This window comes from Pollicipes pollicipes, unplaced genomic scaffold (assembly GCF_011947565.3).
Source record: "Pollicipes pollicipes isolate AB1234 unplaced genomic scaffold, Ppol_2.1 Scaffold_4881;HRSCAF=5763_pilon_pilon_pilon, whole genome shotgun sequence".
NCBI classification, from domain to species: Eukaryota; Metazoa; Arthropoda; class Thecostraca; order Pollicipedomorpha; family Pollicipedidae; genus Pollicipes; species Pollicipes pollicipes.
In genome coordinates, this window is record NW_023596576.1 from 23,402,833 (window position 1) to 23,417,368 (window position 14,536).

The 14,536-nt window shown below is 54.8% G+C and overlaps 1 pseudogene; it reads right to left on the bottom strand.

The window, feature by feature from the left end:
- Positions 1 to 383: 383 nt before the first annotated feature.
- LOC119101205 (chitooligosaccharidolytic beta-N-acetylglucosaminidase-like) lies at positions 384 to 13,644 on the bottom strand (annotated as a pseudogene).
- Positions 13,645 to 14,536: the final 892 nt, after the last annotated feature.

The following is a 14,536-nucleotide window of genomic DNA, read 5'->3' on the forward strand; positions in this document are numbered from 1 at the left end:
GTCTGTGCTGGCCGACGGCGGCCGTTGCGTCATAGGTTCGGTCACCCGACCCACTCACTGTTCAGTGGGTTATTTACGGCCATGCCCACCAGTCACATATCACTTATCAGTGGTAACCACCCGCTACCTCACTAGGCACATTTTCCCCAATGTTTAGATCTATAGTATGGAGATCTAAAAATATTCTAAACTCCAACGTCATATTTGTTTTGATGGAGACTCAAAGGGCAATGGAAATGAAGGAGTACAATGCAAACGAAAAAACAAGGGAGACGAAGTGAAAAGGAGTGCATCCAGAAACATAACGATGCATTTACTGAAACACACACTCGATGTTCTGTATTTTGAAAAGCTGACGATGAGCAAGGGAAACAAAAAAGGAGTGCAACCAGGAGCATTACAATGCATTTATTGAGGCATACACTCGATGTTTTGTGCTTCCGCCCACACCTACAGCCATACCAGTAATTCCTCCTGAATATGCACCCGACTGCACTGGACGCAGTGTCCTGCTGTGGAGTCAGACTGGTGTTACAATGCTCCACGCAGGGATGCAGATTCGACAGGATATTATAACCGATTCTCGCTGCCGCGACGTCCAGGAAGCACCACGATTTCAGCTATGCATACGTTTAGCAAAGTCACAACCATTTTCTACTAACACTGCAATCAGCCGACTGCACAGCTAACTCATATCAACGTTTTTTTGCCATCGCTATCAGATAGCTTGTGATGACTATGCTCAGCATTTCTACCTCTCATAACAGCCGTGTTTTTTCCACGGATCCATTCAGATGACACACATGATGCGTCCAGCTTATCTGGGACCTGAAGACAACCGACACAACGTGCACTCCTTCAGCTGTCATATGTAGAGGAAGGGCTCTCTCCTTTATGTTTTAAGGCTATTAGCAGCATAATTAAGGGAGGAGAAGAGACAATCTAACTAAACGGCACTAACATAGCAACCTAAAAACCACCCGCGTCAGACGTTTGCTAGTCCCAGAAATTCCGAAGTTGCACAAAACCAAAACAGCTACTCGCACGGCCTTACCACCCTGCCTTACTGCACGCTCATTCCTCCACTGAGTGTTTGGCGACAACGTTGAGCGCGCAGCTCGTGTCGCAAAATCTCAAATGGGTGGCGAACCAACGGCGACAGAATTACACATGGCACATCACGACCTACCCGATCACAATCATGCAAACTTAAAAGTGTGCCATGCAAGGTTTAAAACATGGAGCTTTAGGCCCGATTGGTGACCAGAATGTGATGCAAATGATTAGTGGCCAGAATCTCTAAAACCACACAAATTGCTCGGATATAAAGTACTCGACCTCAGCACCAGCTACCTCCGGGAACTTAATCTCCCAAACATTACTATTTATGGCAGCTTGATGTCAAACGCTGCAGCCCATGGAGAGCGTGCTTACCGACACAAGCGACAACGCGACAGACATCACAGACAATCGTTGGTAGCCGACCGGCGCGACACCTACTGGCAGAGACCGCACTTTAAGCGACACCTGGAGCTGACACCTAACGGCGAGCAGCGCCACTACTAAATCCCCGTCACCCCGCCAGTGGAGGACGAGGCCCGCCCTGCTGGCGCGGTTGCCGTGCCCAGCTGCTTGCGCCGCCTGCGTGGCCAGCCCCCGCGCGGCACCGCGCTACAGGCACACGCCGTCGTTCAGGTGGCAGTACTGCGGCTGGAGGGACTCGGCGGCCACGCCGCGGCCCACCATGCGCTCGCGGTGGTGCACGAACCGAGTGAGCGCCTCGGCCGAGCCCGTCTCCGGTTCTGCCCAGAGGCGCTCGGCCAGCGCGGCGCCGCGTGGCCACAGCTTCTGGTCGAGGGTCTGGTCGTCCGACTGCTCAGCCCAGAGCGCCGCCGAGCCGCCCACGACGAGGTCGGCGTAGTCGTGCGCCGCGCCGCCCCCGTCGACCTTCGTCTGGAAGCTGCGCGCGATGGCGCGCGGGCTGTTGTCATACACCGTCTGCCAGCTTTTGTAAGGCGAGCACCAGTTGTTTCCGCTGCCGACCCAGGCCGAGAAGCCGCAGTCCAGGTACCAGGCGTCGTAGTTGGACATGATGACCTTGAAGCCCTGCCGGAGCAGCTCGCCGATCTGCGCGTCATCACCGGTCGTCCACACCTGGATCCAGTACTGGTGCGGCGTGAGACGCGAGGCTCGTGACGACATGGCCGTCAGGTCGCTGGTCCAGAGCACCAGCGGCATGGCGTGGCCGCTCACGTTCCGCCAGATGTCGGCCGCGCGCGACTGGTACTCCACCCACAGATTCATGTACTCGTGGTCGTCGGTCGGGTCACCGCCGTGATCCTTGACGTATGCGGCGATCTCGGGCGTCGACTTCCAGCAGTTCAGGTTAATCTGTCGGCAGTGGATGCGCGTGAGGCGTTGGGCATTCGGCGACGACGGCGTTCGGCGCAGACGCATACGGAAAACCTGTACGCTTGTAAAAATGACTTGAAAGGTACCGTCCCTAATCTGTCGAAGCACACTTACCACGCATGCCCAAATTATCTTACATGGACGTTTAGAAGTGCAACAAAATGGAAAGCAACGATGAGATCGACTATGAGACTCAGATTGATTTTCTCCACAAAATTACATCTCCTCGCCTAAAGGAATGGTCTGCCAAAAACAAACAAATGCTGATGACCGTCACGTAACTTATTTGAACAGAATTCCATTTTAAGCTGCATGTTGCACGTTATATCCTACTGACTAGATTATTTCTGAATGACCTCAAGTATTTACAGCATAACTTTATTGAAACATGCATCAATTTTAGCCATCAACATACAACAGTGAGAGCGAATATATACGATATACGAATATATATAGCGAATATACGATAGGATCGATGTCACGCTCCTGTCCCAGAACAGGACCCGTGAGCCCTGTACTGTGAGCTTAGATAAGGTTGGGGCAAACACTGAGTGTCAACAGGTTCGGCTTTTCCGTCTGTCCGCGCCTTATCAGTTTAGATTTGTCAAAACAACGTCGCCTGAGGCGTGTCATGGCCATTGGCTCATCTTGGCTTCATCTTGGATCATGGCTTATCTTGTTGCGAAGGCCCAGACCGCAACAGAGCACTGGCAGCCGGGCTGGGAGTACATCAGAAGCTGTCCAGGTCTGCGCCATCTCACGTCTCTCGTCAACGGAAGCATCGCACCTTTTGGAAGTTGTCAACTGAACTGCCTTACATCGTAAAGGTCGCTAACCAAACTGCCTAATCTCGCAAAAGTTGACAACTGAATCACCCCTCTCTGTGATAATCGTTAGTGAGGCAGCCTCAGCCCCCACCCCTTGAAAGTCGTCAGCTGGACTCATCACCTCGTGAAAGTCGTCAGCGAAAAAGTCGTCAGTGGGACCACTCCACCCCCGCGAAAGTCGTCAGTGAGACCACTCCACCCCGCGAAAGTCGTCAGCGGGACCACCCCACCCCGCGAAAGTCGTCAGCGGGACCACTCCATCCCCGCGAAAGTCGTCAGTGGGACCACCCCACCCCGCGAAAGTCGTCAGCGGGGACCACTCCATCCCCGCGAAAGTCGTCAGTGGGACCACTCAACCCCGCGAAAGTCGTCAGTGGGACCACCCCACCCCGCGAAAGTCGTCAGTGGGACCACCCCACCCCCCGCGAAAGTCGTCAGTGGGACCACTCCATCCCCGCGAAAGTCGTCAGTCCGGCCATCATGCCTCGTGACGTACGGAGGTGGGCAGCCTCGTAGAACCTCACCTCGTCGCCTCCTACGTGGAAGATGTCCGGATCGAACATGTCGTTGAAGTCGGCGTAGATCTTCTCCAGCACCTTGTACATGTTCTCATTTATGATGTTCATCTGCCCACAAGGCGGCTCGACACAATACTGAGTCCACGGCTCCTGGAAACGGCCGGAGCGTTCCTGTCTGACGGTCTGCAGAGATGGTTACCACACTAGTCTCTCCGACCTTAGGAGCTCTAGGGAGGCCACTATTCCGCGGTTGTTTAAACAGTCCGTGATAGCACAGCGTGCCTGTGTTGTGACGTGCGAAAACAGCAGTGCAACGACTCACCATCGACCCCTCATTGTAGGCAAATTGCCCGACTCCCGCGTGGTCCTGGTGAATGAACAGACATTGCCAGAGGCTGTCCAGCCCATACGTGCGTCTAAATGTTTGGCTTCTGATCAGGCTGGTAACTGAAAATCACCGGTGTGAAGGGCGCTGACCTCAATTTTTCTCAAACTGGGCATTGTATCATGTACGGGATGCAGCCCCGGCTATTAATCTACACCTCTCCAGGCGCGAGTGAGAGCACCCACTCACCTCCCCGTATCAAACCCACTCCCCACCCTTCCCGAGACTCATTATCCTGCCGCCGTGACCGGGCCCGCGGCCCTTCGGACCCCCCCCCCCCCGCCATCGTCCTCTTACCTCACCGACGCAGACGGCCAGCTTGCCGAGGCCGGCCTTCTCGCCCCACTGCCATCCGTAGCCGACGTGGGCGGGCGCGTCCAGCTCGGGCAGCAGACGGACGCCGCGCTGCTGGGCGTAGCTCACCAGGTCGCGCACCTCTGTCGCCCGTGTACACCTCCTGCGGTGAGTAGGCGCCGTATTGTGCCATGCGCGGCTCGCGCCCAACCTCGATCGGGAAGCTGTGCGTGTCGGTGATGTGCCAGTGCAGTGTGTTCAGCTTGTTCATCGACATGGCGTCGACGGTGCGCCGCAGGCCGGCCAGCGAGATGAAGTTGCGCGCCGTGTCGATCGTGAGCGCGCGCACCGGGTAAACGGGCGCATCGCTCAGCATGGTCATGTTGATCACCTGCAGACAGGCGTGCTGATCGTCGTAGTTGATAAGCTGCGAGACCGTCTCCAAACCGTGGCGCGCGCCGAAGAAGGTCGGCGCGTACACGAGCACGTTCATGTCGCCGTCCTGCGTCTGGTTGATGAGCACCTGGTGGAACTCGCTGGTGTTGACGCTCAACCGGACGATGTCGGAGTCAACCACCACGACTACGCGCAGCAAGCGCTCGGCCAGTGCCGGCGGGCAGTGGCCGGCGCGCGTGCAGCCCGCCTTCTGCGGATGCTTCAACACCGGATGCAGCACCCGCAAGTTGCTGAGGAAGATCTCAGTGGCCTCTTGCAGCATGGGCTTCACCGGCCCGGGAGCCGTCAGCGTGAACTTGACGCGGTCGAGGAGGAAGGGCACGGTCTTCTTGCCGAACATGGCCGGCCCGGTCGGCCGCGGCCACACCACCGACAGGTCGCCACACGTCAGCTTACATCTGTTGAACTGCATGCCGTCCGTCGCCTCGTCGACTGGCCGGCGCATGCAGCGGCCCGACTCGCACCGCCACGTCCAGGGGGACATGTCGCTGAGGCAGGGAGAGGGGGGACGGGTTAGATGGCGCCAGCCTCGGTCCGGCCTCGGCCCGTGTCGCGCGCGGCCCGACTCGCACCGCCACGTCCAGGGGGACACGTCGCTGAGGCGGGGGGGGGGGAGGGAGGGGGGACGGGTTAAATGGCGCCAGTCTCGGTCTAGCCTCGGTCCGTGTCGCGCGCAAGTGGACGCGATGACGTCGCTCGGGCTCAGGTGAGGCTGGTCTGCCCCACGCACGGCATCCAAGCCATAGCTTCCCTTCGTCTTGGGCCACCGGGTTTCTAACCGTCCATCCCTAGTGCAAGAATGTAAGCTTTAACATTCCTGAAACATGCGATACTACCCTGGGTGATGCTGTTATGCTTCAAGAGTACCGTAACTGCACATCTCGATATTCACTGCAAACACATGACCAACGGAACGGCACCTGGTGCGGCGCAGGGTGAATGAGGTGATAGCCGGTGTGAGAGTCGTCAGTTGTTATCACGTACATGATACACAAAACTCAGCTGATGGAGCCAGACACCTCCAGCAACCCATACCGTCAGATGTGGTCAATACCTATAGAAATCTATGTCCTGTATCTGTCTAGGATTCCATGAAAACTTCGGAAGTGCAGGTACACTAACGAGGTACACTAACGTAGAACCTATTTGGCATCCGGTCCGTTCAGGCAAGGTCATTTTAACACATAAAAAATAGAAGAATCTACCTTAATTTTCGGTGCGGGAAATTTTGACGAGAGTATCATACACGCGCACGTATTTCGAATGGCGTTGTTTGCAATAAACAACACCAGGGGCGCATCCAGGATTTTCTTAATTGGAGGGGGGGGGGAGATCGGTGAGATCGCACGTCATCGGTTTTCAACTTTCTGTTGGGAGTAACCGGTTGCGAAAAACGCGGACATCAGAGCAAGGTCATTTTATTGTCCCGTCCATTGGCCACGTGCCTGAACCGGACAACACATCCGCGTAGCTTTAATGATGCAGCCTCTCTCAGATCAAATCACATTGTTCTGTGTTCGAGATCTGCTTCGAAAAAGGTGACACAGGCCGCCCTCGGTTGCATTACCGGCGCATCTGCCGGATGCGGATGCGGCCGTTTTGTCGTGCATTGGTGTGTTGTGACTCGACCGACACATTCGCCTGCGCCACGCACTTGGTTTAGGATCTCGGTATGTGTCGGTTGCTGAGCTCTGACATCAGCGACGGCGTGCGTCCAAAGACACAGCGACCTGCTTTTATGCCAGCACGCTCGTCCGTTTTCTGTTCCGTCGCAATCTGTCTTACGTCGCTACGACGCAGCGCTGACGAGATCTGGCACCCGCTTTCAGCCTGCGCTCGACCGTTTGTTCGTGTTGGGGAGATCGTGAGCGGTACATTGAAATGTGCCAGACAAACTGGCCCGATTAAACAGTTCGCATACCCATACCTAGCATCATACACAGCGCCACTACTGGACGCCACAGCGCCACTATTTAAACAGTTCGCACACGCACGCCCAGCATTATACACAGCGTACGCAAACCTAGCATTATACACAGCATACGCATACCTAGCATTATACACAGAGCCACCGCTGGACGGTCGCGCCTCTCTTCGCTAAAGCTTGCATGAGCCTTCGATCTGCGATCTGCAAACCTGCCCGACCCGACCCGACCAGTGGGTTTGGCGTGACCGGCATACGACGGGCCTTTGCGTGATGACATCGACCTGCGTTGCAACACACCTTCGAGCCCGCCAGCCCGTTCGGACTGGCACGGCGAGTGATATATTTTCTCGGGTGTCCATGAAAAGACCAGCAACTACTGGTGCTCTCTTGTGGCGGCAGGAAAGTGTAAAAGGATGAAAGGACTCGGGCGCGGCTGGCATAAAACGGGTGCCGGGCTGAAGGTGGGCCTGCCAGTTACCTCCCCCCCCCCCTCTCCCCCTGCCAGCTGGAGCCCGTACAAGCGATTTCTTATCAACGCCCAAGTACACTTGTTAGCGGATCGGCAAACGCTTCCCTGCGAACATTGAAGTATGTCAACATCGCGTGGTTACATCACAAGGAAGTAACCAAGCTTATGTTTGCAAAAAGATCAGCTGCTGGACTTCTCCGAGTGCCCACAGCTAGATAAAGCACGTCTGAGCAATCTAGCACGTTTCGATGCAGCGCGAGGAATGCGGTTAGTCGTCTGCCATGTGTGCAGCATTATCCGAGTCCCATCGGAAACTTGCACATAACCGTGTCAGGGACGCATGCAGCTGACGCGCTGAGACAAGGCGACTATTCAGGTCAATGTCACCTTGTAAATGCGAAGTCGGGAACTGCAATGCAATAATTTGCCCTCGTCCTTGCCCAGTAAGCTGCTCTAGTCCGTCAACCTGCCCGCGGTCCTTGCGCAACCGTACCCGCGGGAGTCATGGCGCCCGACAACTGATAGCACAGGGGAGGTCAAGTGTTGCCAATGGGTGCAAATGGCGCAGCAGATCTCCCCGTCATGACGGAACGGCGCAGCAGATCTCCCCGTCATGACGGGATGGCGCAGCAGATCTCCTCGCCATGACGGGATGGCGCAGCAGATCTCCCAGTCATGACGGGATGGCGCAGCAGATCTCCTCGCCATGACGGGATGGCGCAGCAGATCTCCTTGCCATGACGGGATGGCGCAGCAGATCTCCCCGTCATCACGGGATGGCGCAGTAGGTCTCCCCGTCATCACGGGATGGCCGCAGCAGATCTCCTCGCCATGACGGGATGGCGCAGCAGATCTCCCCGTCATCACGGGATGGCGCAGCAGATCTCGCCATGGCGGGATGGCGCAGCAGATCTCCCCGCCATCACGGGATGGCGCAGCAGATCTCGCCATGACGGGATGGCGCAGCAGATCTCCCCGCCATCACGGGATGGCGCAGTAGGTCTCCCCGTCATCACGGGATGGCGCAGCAGATCTCCTCGCCATGACGGGATGGCGCAGCAGATCTCCCCGTCATCACGGGATGGCGCAGCAGATCTCGCCATGGCGGGATGGCGCAGCAGATCTCCCCGCCATCACGGGATGGCGCAGCAGATCTCGCCATGACGGGATGGCGCAGCAGATCTCCCCGTCATCACGGGATGGCGCAGCAGGTCTCCTCGCCATGACGGGATGGCGCAGCAGATCTCCCCGTCATCACGGGATGGCGCAGTAGATCTCCCTGTCATCACGGGATGGCGCAGCAGATCTCCTCGCCACGACGGGATGGCGCAGCAGATCTCCTTGCCATGACGGGATGGCGCAGCAGATCTCCCCGTCATCACGGGATGGCGCAGTAGGTCTCCCCGTCATCACGGGATGGCGCAGCAGATCTCCTCGCCATGACGGGATGGCGCAGCAGATCTCCCCGTTCATCACGGGATGGCGCAGCAGATCTCGCCATGGCGGGATGGCGCAGCAGATCTCCCCGCCATCACGGGATGGCGCAGCAGATCTCGCCATGACGGGATGGCGCAGCAGATCTCCCCGCCATCACGGGATGGCGCAGTAGGTCTCCCCGTCATCACGGGATGGCGCAGCAGATCTCCTCGCCATGACGGGATGGCGCAGCAGATCTCCCCGTCATCACGGGATGGCGCAGCAGATCTCGCCATGGCGGGATGGCGCAGGGCAGATCTCCCCGCCATCACGGGATGGCCGCAGCAGATCTCCTCGCCATGACGGGATGGCGCAGCAGATCTCCCCGTCATCACGGGATGGGCGCAGCAGATCTCGCCATGGCGGGATGGCGCAGCAGATCTCCCGCCATCACGGGATGGCGGGGAGATCTCCCCGTCATCACGGGATGGCGCAGCAGATCTCGCCATGACGGGATGGCGCAGCAGATCTCCCCGCCATCACGGGATGGCGCAGTAGGTCTCCCCGTCATCACGGGATGGCGCAGCAGATCTCCTCGCCATGACGGGATGGCGCAGCAGATCTCCCCGTCATCACGGGATGGCGCAGCAGATCTCGCCATGACGGGATGGCGCAGCATATCTCCCCGCCATCACGGGATGGCGCAGCAGATCTCCTCGCCATGACGGGATGGCGCAGCAGATCTCCTCGCCATGACGGGATGGCGCAGCAGATCTCCCCGTCATCACGGGATGGCGCAGCAGATCTCGCCATGACGGGATGGCGCAGCAGATCTCGCCATGACGGGATGGCGCAGCAGATCTCCCCGCCATCACGGGATGGCGCAGCAGATCTCCTCGCCATGACGGCGTCTCGGACTCGTCCACAGACCAGCCCGAGATGGGCGGCCAGTCACGTTCTGTGGCGTTAAATATATGATGTTATCTATGTTGACTTACTCAGAACACTGGGAGGCCTTAGCTCAGTATCGCGTGCTGTGTTCGGCACCTGAACAGCGTCCAAGCCTTGCTAACATATAAAACCAACTGATGCGAAGAGCCTTTCAATGAATTTTGCATCACGTCATAAGCCTTGTAGCTAATGCGATCCACTCAAATCACAGTCAGGTCCATGTGTGCAACTACCAAATTATTATTGCAATATGCTTTCAGCGTCACCTATTTTGAACATTGCAACCAGCTCACACATTACAGCATCCGGTCCATCCTTTCACCTTCAAGTCCATCCATTGCAGCAAGTCTTCGAAAAGTCCGTGTATATTTCACACTGCCCCATGCAGTCATGGCAGTGCTTTAACACGCGCCCGGGTAGCCGGCTACCCTCCCCCCCCCCCCACCCCCAAACCTTCGTTACCCGTTCATCCCACACTCACCTATTGACCCCCCACTCTTCGCTCAGGTGGAGGATCAATTTGACCATCTGAGATCTTGGGAACTAAGAAAGCTAGAGACACCAAATTTGCAGGGTGTGTTGACCTGTACGTGAATTCACTTAGGTCAAAGTTTCAGGTTCCTAGCTTACAACCTTCGGGTCAAAAAGGTCAAACAAGGTCAAGTTCCAGGTCGGTCTCCAAGTGCCCCAGAACCTAGATAAGCGTTTCTAAGCAAAAGGCCCCATACTCATTTAGGGTCTGTGACCTTGTGTGACCTTTTGAAGGTCAAGGTGGCCAAAATCGTGCAAGATTGTTTTGAGTTTTGCATTTGACTAAGCGACAAAGATTACGCTAGGCAGCATGGTCCTAACGAAATGCTGAACTGGGTCATTTTAGGTCAATGACCTATTCTGACCTCTAAGAAGTTCATGGAGGATGTATGATGCGGTTCCTACCATCAATAAATTCGAAATAAGCACCAGAAACTATCCCACACAGCAAGCCCTAGAGTAACAAAACAGGTTGGTTTGACTTTGGTGTGACCTTCATACCCGACCTTAGGTCAATTTAATTTGCTCATTCAGCTTATGTGTTGCCTAAGAAAGCATCTCAGAGATGCATGGCTTCGTCTAACACTCCGTTGTTGGATGAGATTGAAGGATTCCCTAGAAATTGTCTTCGCTGAAACCATGGCCTGACTTGACCTGCTATACCTTTGACCTTATAGGTCACCGACCTTAAAGGTAAATCTAAATGTTCTATGCCAAACGATCCGCTATTCAATTTTCTGCAGCTATGCAAAATTTGGCGGGGTCAATTCGACCCCCCCCCCCCCCCACCTGAGCGCGTGTTAACATGCGTTCGGATGGGGGGTCAAATTGACACCCGCGAAGGTTTTTCCAGAATGGATTCCGAATGGCGCGACTACGCCGCGCCAAATTTTGCATAGTTATAGAAATCGAATAGAAGATAGCTAAGCATCCAAAATATAGATGCAACTGGTAATGTCGCTGACCTATGGCAGGTCAAAGTCAGGTCATGATTTCAGCAAAGTCAATTTCTAGGGAATCGTGCAATCCGATGCCGCAAAGGAGTGTTAGACGAAGCCATACACCGCTGAGATGCTTTCTTAGGCAACACCAATGTTGAATGAGCAAATAACGTTGACCTAAGGTCAGGTAAAAATGTCAGACCTGGTCACGATACGCGATCACTTACACTGCCAGCCCATGCGTTCGCGTATACTGCAGAGCTTGTGGCCATCATTAAGGCGCTTTGCTTTATGGAGGTGGGCGAAAACAGTCTGCACGTGATTTTGTCGGATTTCCTAAGTGCCATTTCGGCATTAAGACGTTTTAATCCGGACAATCCTCTTACGCAGGATATTTTACTGCGTCCCGACTGTCTGTACCGGGCTGGCAAGACCATAGTACTTTGCTGGATTCCGAACCACGTTGGCATTGCGGGAAATGAGTTGGCTGCCGCTGCCGCAAAGCGTGTTACTCTTCGTCCCTGTCGAAGAGCGTTTCCGATACCCGTTATAGACCTATACTCGGCCATCTCTGCCTTTTTGCGTGGGGAATGGAAGAGCACATGGGATGCGATGGGCACCAGTAAACTCAAAAGCATTAAGCCGATTGTTCAGGACTGGCGTCCTATATCCATCCTATACGTCATCCTACTGAAAGTCTAGACGGGAGGAAGTAATCCTGTGTCGCTTACGGATTGGCCATACTTATGCTACACATCGATACTTACTATGTCACGATGAACTACCACGATGTCGCCACTGCAACGCCGCGCTCACAGTGGAGCATGTGCTCGTGTGCTGTCCTATACCACGTGTCGAGCGTTTGAGGTACTTTGGCCCGGCGGCGCCATCCCTGACGCTCTCCGATTTACTGTGTGACAGCTCACCATATATCAATCATGCCCTCAGGTTCGTTTCGCATGTTAAGTTTTGCACTTTGTATACACCCGCCTGAATAGTTCATTCCGCGTGTAGGAAGTTTTTAGGTTGCTGAAAATTTCATATCAAGATGTTATTGTGGGTTCACATATTCGGACATCATTGGTGACGTATTCCTCTCACAACTCAGCCGTTTTCATTTCTGACTAATATATTTTATTTTTTAACCATTTACCGTCGTAGGCAGTCATTTAGCTGTTATGGGCGCAAAATGACCACAGCAGTCGGCGCGCCCTAAAACTCCAATCAACAACAATGTCAGACCAAGGTCAAAATCAACCTGCTTTTTACTCTAGGGCTTGCAGTGTGGGATAGTTTCTAGTGCTCGTTTCGAATTCATTGATGGCAGGAACCGCATTATACATCTTCCATGGACTTCTTAGAGGTTAGAATAGGTCATTGACCTAAAATAAACCAGGTCAACATTTGGTTTTTAGAAGCATACTGCCTAGCGTAATCCTTGTCGCTTATTGAAATGCAAAACTCAGAGCACTCTTGCATGATTTGGGTCATCATAACCTTTAAAAGATCAAACAAGGTCACTGAACTTAACTGAGCATGTGACCTTTTGCTTAGAAACCGTTATCTAAGTTCTGGAGGTGCTTTGGACACGACCTGGAAGTTGACCTTATTTGACCTTACTTGACCCGGAGGTCATGACCTAGGAACTTCAAACTTTGACTAAGTGAGTTCACGTACAGGTCAACACGCCCTGTAAATTTGGTGTCTTTAGCTCTCTTAGTTCCCGACATCTCAGAGTGGGGGGGGGGGGGGTAAATTGACCCTTCCCACCTGAGCGAAGGGTATCTGGCTGGCCAACCTGGTGCGTGTTAAGTAGTCACCTGGCTTCATATTTGCGGAGTGGCGTCCAAACAATGACGTGAATGGTGATAAGGCGTGATGTGGCAATCACTCGGGTGGTGTGATACAAAAGGCGGCGGTTTGCGGAAGGTGGTCTTGCAACACCATGGTACGCTCCCATGCAAAAGCTCGTGAAGATCGACGGCGCAAGGGGGGCTGCCTAGCCTGCATTCTGCAACTTTTACACTGAGATTGGTGGGATGACCAAACTGACTACATGTTTGTTAACAGTGACATCAAACGACGGGTTTAATTAAGGCGTACTGATCGCAAGAGAGAGAGAGGGATTAACTGTTACCTTCGACCTTCCGTATAGCGGGAGATACTGGTTTAGCAACGTTAGTACGTTAGCTTTGGTTACACTGAGTTTTGTCAATATAACCATTGCTACCTACTAACATCACGTCGCCAATACCCTCTGGTAGTGATGGTCGGCTTTCATCGGCATGAGAGCCGCCACCTCATGCCGCCCGAAGTCCAGCAGCCTCGAGGCCTTCCCTGCCCATTTTAAGACCGGTCCGCCGTCGCGGTAGATCGGCAGCTCACGGTACCTGGAGTCGTCGATCCGGTTCTCCTCGACGGCGGTGACTGCCGTCACGAGTGCGCAGAGCAGCAGCAGCCTCATCGTTCGGCGGCGGCAGGTCCTCGCGCTCAGCACTCGACACGGGCGCGGCGGACTGAAACAGGGCGGCCGTGCTGAGCTGGGCTCGTCGCGCGGCAGCTGCCGCTGGGCCGGCGACGCTCCGCAGTCGGCCCGCTGGGCGGTGGCGGAAAGCTGGGACCGCGACTCGGCCAGTGAACGTTTTGTCCGGATTGGTGTAACGGATTGCATAGTAAAACAAACGCTGGACTTCACCAGACTGTCGTGTGTTGCTTTCTCTACAGAGCCGGGCTGAGAATTGCTTGCTCTCCGGCTCCGGCAGATGACCAGCATCATCTAACTGCAAAGCGGCCGACACTGCGACGGTTCGCAGCCGGAGAATGGAGAGAAACAACCACACGGATTTAGCAGTCTTTGTCTCCCGGCTAAGGGTCCAAAGGCGCATGTTCGCCAGAATACTTGGCACGTCCGGACCCAGCACCCCGAGCCTGGGTCAGTGGGACGGCATCGTCTGGACTGAAATAACTGCGGTGGCGCCCGCCCGGACCAGCCAGACTGAGCAGAAGTTCTGAAGGTCGTCTGCAGGCGCATATTGCCGTCGACAAGGGATGCACTACTTTCGTCGACCGACTAGGAAAAACCATCGACAGCGCTCAAGTGGGTGGCTTAAGAGACTACATCTAACTATGGCGACCATGTAATTCAGTCTCCAATGAGCGATGCTCATCGACAAGAAATGGTTTAATAATGGCCTACATTTATCAATAACCTGTCGCGCCCCTCCAGCACACGCCAATGTGATCGGTGCGTCCACTGTTACCATCGATTCCGCAGCTGTGACGTGACACTAAGCTAAAGCCGCCGACTTTTTGGGTCATGCGCCTCTGAACAAACATTGCACTGTGAGCCTATTTTTAAAACCTGAGCAAACAAAAATCAGCCAACCGTTGGATGCAGAAGCAATGGGGA